Source organism: Eleutherodactylus coqui, chromosome 11, assembly GCF_035609145.1.
Source record: "Eleutherodactylus coqui strain aEleCoq1 chromosome 11, aEleCoq1.hap1, whole genome shotgun sequence".
Classification (NCBI taxonomy): domain Eukaryota; kingdom Metazoa; phylum Chordata; class Amphibia; order Anura; family Eleutherodactylidae; genus Eleutherodactylus; species Eleutherodactylus coqui.
The window spans coordinates 19,916,651-19,924,071 of NC_089847.1; positions in this window are offsets into that span (position 1 = coordinate 19,916,651).

Below are 7,421 nucleotides of genomic sequence, written 5' to 3' on the forward strand. Positions count from 1 at the left end.
TGCTTGTCTGTGTATGGAGCCGCCGGCGGGTCGTAACGCGGCCTCTGTTCACATCTGCCTTTGGAGCCTCGGTCGTAGATTCTGGCAAAAAAAGTAAGAGAAAATGGAGCATATGCCTGACGCAGATGTGAACACAGGCTTATGCGGTTGTGCTAGAAACTACTTTCATCACTGATCTGCAGCAGAGACGATACAGTGTTTCCCCGAAAATAAGACAGTATATTAATTTTTGTTCAAAAAGGTTTAACTTTTTTACATGTATAGCTGCCTGGACACTATTTAAATTGACTTTTTTAATTAACTGTTAGCAGGGCTTAATTTTGGAGTAGGGCTTATATTTCAAGCATCTTCAGAAAGCCTGAAAAATCATTTTGCGTCCTCAAAAATTGTGGAAAATCATGCTATGTCTTATTTTCAGGGTATGTCTTATTTTCAGGGAAACAGGGTAGACCGATCGGTGGGGGTCTTACAGCTGAGGCTTCCATCAATCTCTAGAGTAAAGGACTCTCGTCCCCGTCTCCTCGCTGTAGGTTCTCTGCACCCCCTCCCACAGTGACGGCAGATTTAATGGAGAATCGGTTGCATGTGGGCAGTGCCTCTCCATGCATTTTAATGGAGCTGACGGAAATAGTCAAGTGCTTGTACTCGGCTATCTCCGGGAGTCCCCTTAAAGATGAATGGCGCGGCACTCCACACATGTGCGATCATCGCTCCATTCTATCTTCGCCTCACTGCAGGGGTTACAGTGAGGAGGAGGCAGAACACAGGACCACTGTTTTCAGGATCACTGGGGGTCTCGCCTGTCCAATCAGATTTTTATCCACAGGATAGGCTACAAAAGCAATGGTTGTCTCACCATAGCCTTTATCTGTAATGCAGCGAGTCCTAATTGTGACGTGTTGTGGATTTAATTGCTGTACGGAAGAACCACACCATGCAGATTAAATCTGTATCTCGTCCACACGCCTGTTACGGGGATCCGCTGTCGGTTTTTGTGGGCAAATCGCAGCATTGCTGTCACATGAACGTACCCCATACAAGCTGTCACTAACGGCCCTTTTACACGGGACGACAGTCGGGTAAACCACTGCGCGAGTGCTGATGTCACCGCTAAGGTAGTCGGCGCTCGTGCAGAGGGTTTACACTGACAGACGTCACCGCTGGATCGCGCGTTTCTCACAGTGCTTCTCTATGTGAAGCGGGGAGCGTTTACACGGAACGACAAGTCTGTGATCCAGCGATGGTTTTTAAGCACCTGTGAATGAAAAGTGAGTGTTTTTTTTGTTTTTTCTGTGCATTTACACTGCGCAATTATAGCTGTAATTCGTTTGGGTGAATGAATTTTGAGCGATAATTGTCCCGTGTAAACGACCCATAAGGAATAATCCAAAGTTGCTTAGCTTTGCAGATAAGAGCTGCTATGTGCTGCCTGGAAGGCTCATAACGCTGTCCATAACGCAGTGGTTCAGTTTGGTATTGCAGCTCTTTCCCATTGATGTGAATGGGAGCGATCGGCAGGGGTTCTGAAGGACGGAGTCACGCCGATCTGCTATTGATGGCTTCTCCTCAGGATCGGTCATGAATACTGTTCTCCCAGGAAACCCCCTTTAAGGCAAGTTTCACACAAGCGTAATATGGATGTCCCAGCTTGACTGTGGATCTAATAGCCTGAGCTGACCGCATCGTAGATCCTGTAATGCTCTCAGTTCAGGTCTCTAGACCTGCAGGTGGGAAGCGGTTTCACAGGATTGTTGGACAATTTGGGGTTTTTTGGGAAAAAGCGCCAAATGTGCTAAAATAATAAAAACAGTGGTACTGCCCGTCTTACCCCTGCGGTCCAGTGCTGCGGTTCTCACAGTCCTCTTGGTCTTTGTTTAGGAATGGCAATTACATAACTAATCAGAGTCAGCAATGGTCACATACCCTTCTCCTAACATCATGGCTCCCAATATCTGGAGAATGGTTCCTCACCGCCGCAGTCAGGTTGTAGCCATTCCTAAACAAAGACCGGGAGAACTGTGGAGCTCCAGCGCTGGGGCAGAAGACGGGTAAGTCCCAATGCTTTTATTACATTTGCAGATATAGGTAAAAAAACGGTAAAAGCCCTAAAGCTATAATACAAGCGACCGTATTACGTTCATCGGAAAATGGCGCAATGTAAAGGGAAAATGTATTAACCTATAACTGCTTGGAACAAGTAGGTTAGTTACAGGGGTGCAAAGCGATCCTGTGCCACTATGATAAGACAGGAGTATGATGACCCATCATGCTCTTTGGTCTTGCTCCGTGTGTAAAGTCCTATCCCGTTAGCGGGGGGCTCTAGGTATGGATTTGCTCTCTGTTTGAATAGATAGGATTAGAAAGGAGGGTCCATGGATTGTATCTGTATTCACTTGAATAGGCTGCAATACCGGGCACAGCTGACGGACAATGGTGGCGCTGTGGGTAACGAACCGGTTGTTTACTAACATGTTCTTTCCAGCCCGGGTCTTTTGTAGTATTTGTAATGAATTCTCATACAGTTGGAAGTTGTTGAGGGGTGACTCCCACCGCGGTTCCGCCGCCGCTAACCTGTTCTATAGGACACCAGCACCTTGTGCTATCAATGCCTGCGATCCTAGATAATAGATGGAACTCGTTAACAATGATTTGTATCGGGTTATACGGAATAGATGCTCCATTGTTCTGCTTAATGACTTTGCCGCGATGTGTCTGCGGTTAAACACTTCACATCATTAAATATGTATATATTTTAAATATAGAAGCTTAAGGCTGTCTGCTGTGCTGCAATGACTCCCAGCGCTGATTCCCCCTGTCTCTGCATTGTTCTTTAAAGGGGCATTCTCATTATTGCATCTGCCATAACTTATTCGATCTGTGAGGTCTGACCTCTGGGACCTCCACTCGTCCTGCGGTGCTGATTTAGTGCTGCGCAGCAGTGCTCTTAGCCACCTGACTCTGCAGAGAACTGTAGCCATCCCCAGTAACTTGAATGGGGTTGTGCAGCTGTTCTCCACACCGCCTAGTGGCCATAATGATGCTGTGCAGGGAAAAAAAAGTGAAGGGACTAAAGTATTACTGCAGCCCCTTCATTCTCAGGACTCGCCCGAAACATAGTGATGATGCACTCGATCAATATACTATCACTTTATAAGATAGCCAACATGTCTTAAACAATTTTTTAGGGGGGGTGGGGGCTTTTAAATGCACATCTATAGTCCATGTTCCTTCTACTAATCTACCATGTACCAATGTGCAAGGTCATCTGAAAGGATCCGTCTTGTAGAAGTCCAGCAAAGAAGTGGAGTCCTGTATATCCTGGTTATCTCCATATGCAGATGACCCCTTTAAGGGGGTGAAGCCGAGTGTTTTTCTGGGATGTGTACAGTTTCTATATTCACGCTACCGCTATGGGTTCCCTGCTCCCGCTTCATAATCGGAGCACAAAAACAGAACCCACTGGCTGAATGGAACCGTCATAGGATGGGACCGAAGGGCTCCAAGCCAAACCTCGGACACTGATGTGAACAGGCCCTAATATGTAAATGTACCGCCTGATGCCTCAGGCTAGGTGGCAGCTTGCAGCAGCAGAAGTCTTCCCCCTGTGCTCTGCCTGCAATAGTGACCAAGCAAACCTAACATATATTCTTACATATATAGCATGTCGATTGCTATTAAATTTGCTTCACAACCCCTCTCTGTTCTTCCTGGTTGGTGCTGACCAGAACATGTGACTGCTGCAGCCAATCACTGGCCACAACTTCTATAGCCAGTCATTGGCTGCAGCCGTCACATGTCCTGGTCAGTAGCAAGCCGGAAGAACAGAGTGGTTGCGAAGCAAATTTTCAGCTGTAGGAAAACTCCTCAGTGACGCCGCCTATTTTGGGCCTTAAGACGTGACAAGTTTTTTTGGGGGGGCGGGGGGTTTCATCTCCACTTTTCAAAAGCCATAACTTTTTTTACTTTTCCGTCTACATGGACGTATAAGGGCTTGTTTTTTGAGTGTTGTGGTTTGTTTCGGTACCATTTTTGGGGGTACACGCAACATATTGCATAACTTTTTTTTTTTCAGGGCAGGAGGGAAAACGCCTCAATTTTGAGTTTGTTTTCTATGTTTTTTGTTTTTACAGATTTTTTTCAAATCTTATTTATGCTGTATAATTATTTTTCAGCAGTTTGGTCCAATTGCAGCAAAACCAAAGAGATTTTTTTAAGTTAGTTTTTTTCTTTTAGGTTTTCCCACTTTTGCTCAATAAAAAAAAACTTTTTTGGGAAATCTATACGTGTATGTTTGTTTGTTTTTTGCATCATTCAAGGTCTCATCGCTTTTATTATTCCTTTTAACAGAACTTTGTGTTTTGGTGTTTTTTTTGTTAGAAGCTCTAGTTTTTATTGGTACAGTTTTGCGGTACATACGGCTTTTTTTATTTATTTGCAGGTTTTTTTTTGTTGTTTTTTTTCCAGCATTTGCCGTGCGGGGTGAAGTATGTTCCATGCATTATACAGATCGTTGCAGATGCGACTAAACCAAACGTGTGTCTTTTAGTTTGTTTCTTTATTTATCCTTGCACAAAGAGGGGAAAGTGCACAACAAAGTATTACTACTACTCTTCTTTTTTTTTTTTTTTTTTTGTTTACATGAGTTTATTTTTTTTCCTTTTTTTTTTTTTTCTTTTTTTGTCCCTTTTTATGGTCCTTGAAGCTGTGGAGCATTGATAATGCATTATCACTGCTATTAGTGATCACAGGCCACAGCGGACCCATTGTCTGGCGTCCAGTTGCCATGGTAGCGGCTTTCGCGATTATATAGTGGAGGGGTTGATGACCTCACAGATGGAACGCCCTCCCTCCTACATTTCTCCATCACTATTGATCGTGGCATGTAAGGGATTAACAGCAGGGATCTGTGTTCTCATCAATCGATGTTATTGCAGTGAGTGGCCGGCTGTCAGTCATAGCTGGCTCCCCGCTGCGGATGGCTTAGGCTTTGCTTCTGAGCTGTGCCATCCATAGGACACAAACTTACATCCATTTATAGTAACTGCTGGGTGTAAATATATGTCCTGTGGCAGGAAGGGGTTAAGGGGTTATATAGATAGAACAACACTAGTATGGAGCTGAAGGATTGTTACTGGGTGCGTTTGTCCATATACAAATTGCGCAAGCGGGGGAAGTGCTGTCGGTCAGCATGCTGCGGACGTGAAGAGCCCGGTCCACCTCCCCTCCCGAGTCAAACGGGCAAATTTAAAAATGTGTTTTTTCTGAAATGCCGCAGTGTTTCAGAATAGCGCTTACATGCTGGCAGTGTGCAGATCTGCCCCAGGTGCATTTTGCCCGTGGTTTGGGCAATATTGAATCTGGAGACTGGTTCCCTTTAATTACTCGGCTCCACTTCTGCAACACTTTTGGGAAGCCTGCATCTGTGCTTCGTCCATATTGATGTCACATAACTGTGTTGACTAATACCTCGAGTCCACTAGGTGGGGCGTAGCAGGGGTGTATATATTGATACATTGTCCAGCTTACAAGAAGCAAGCAACCCCTACATGCTGCTATACCTAGTGCAGGTTCTAAGGGCTCATGCCCATGGACGGAGCGGGATACGCCTGTGGATTTACGCCGCAGGAGTATCATGCCGGTAAACAAAAAGTCCCAGCTGGTGATCGTGGGAAAAGCACGTTTTCCCGTTGTCGCCATTAATACTGTATTAATGGAGACATCCACAGCGGAAATTACAGCAGAACCACGCATGTGAGCGCTGACAGGCAGAAAAGCTATTAGGTTCATTAGAACCTAATACCGTGTTTCCCCGAAAATAAGACAGTGTCTAATATTAATTTTTGTTCAAAAAGGTTTAACTTTTTTACATGTATAGCTGCCTGGATACTATTTAAATTGACTTTTTTAATTAACTGCTAGCAGGGCTTAATTTTGGAGTAGGGCTTATATATCAAGCATCCTCAAAAAGCCTGAAAAATCATTTTGCATCCTCAAAAATTCTGGAAAATCATGCTGTGTCTTATTTTCAGGGAAACAGGATAGCTGCATTATTCCGCCGCAGGGAACGCGTCAGAAATCCGTCCGTGGGCATTAGCTCTAAGAGTCGATCCATAGGTCCTGCCGTGCGCTAGGCATAACACCATGTATCCATTTTGCCTGGTGCCTATTTACAAACGAAGTATTAAGAAAACAAATAATCCTGACAATTCCCTTTAAGGAAAAGGGTAGAGCTTAAAATTGTTTATATTCCATTGCAGATAGAACTAACAGGAGAAGGTTTACACTGCTGCAAGCTGCCTCCCAACCCGAGACACAAGTTAAAACCCTAGCCCTTTTCCAAATCTTCTGTTCACAGGCGTTCGTACCGGAAGAAAAGGAAAGAGAGAGAAGACTTCTAGGACTTCTCTTCCTCTATATTGTGGTAGGAAGATCAAAGAAGCAGCAGCTGCCACAGTAAGTGTTATTTGGGGCGGTTTCCCTTTAAGAGCGCACAGCGGCTATACTCGGATTCCAGCTATTTCAGTGCATTGGAGAGTATTTTTACACCTTTTTATAAACTTTTGTCTTGTCTCCTCTTCTTCGTGGAGTTAATCTAACGAGCGAACATCTCCTAATTTTAGCTTGATAAAGGCCTATGAAGCTCTGCGGGAGAAAGCCGATAACGTATCTTTAGGAAACAATGGCGGCTTTGTGTTCTTCTATTGTTTTGCTCTTTTTTTTCCTCCTTTAAGAAGGCGACGCTTCCATTCATTGTTTTGTGGAAAGTTAATTGTCTACTTCTAAAAGACGAGCTGCATTTAGTAAGTGATGCGGTGTTTTGTACAACAAACGATCTTGGCGCAGTTAAGTGGCGCGGTGATTGGCAGGCGGGCGTTCAGCATGTAACTAACTGTGTTTTCTTTATTCCAGATGATATGCTGTGTAATGTCACGGAGCACTTTGTTTCAAGTACGTATTTCAGAGAACAGATCTACTTCTCTTCTCCTTCTGAAGTGGTCTTGTCATGTTGGGATTTGCTATCTGGCGCTGTAGCTCGGCCAGCCGGTGAGGGGCTATTTTGAAACATTACATATCGGGCTTAGCAGGAGGAAAATTACTATTTGTATGTCGTAATTGCAACTTTTGTTTTTAGACTTCTAAGGCCGCTTTTACATGGACGTTGGCGCTGCTGGTCGGAGGTTCCATCGCACATCTGGCACACTGCATGCAATGCTTTGTCTTCTGGTAAAAGGCCGGGCAGCCGGAAAACAAACATTATATTCAATGGGGTCCGGTTGGCACAGTTTGGTTCTGTCATAAGGCAGACTAAGATTCCCCTTACCTGCTGGAAAACTGAGCCCCGATGCAACCTATTACCCCCCCCCCCCCCCAATGTCAAGCCAGGGGGAGGCAAAAAAAACCCCAAAACAATGAGGTAGAAG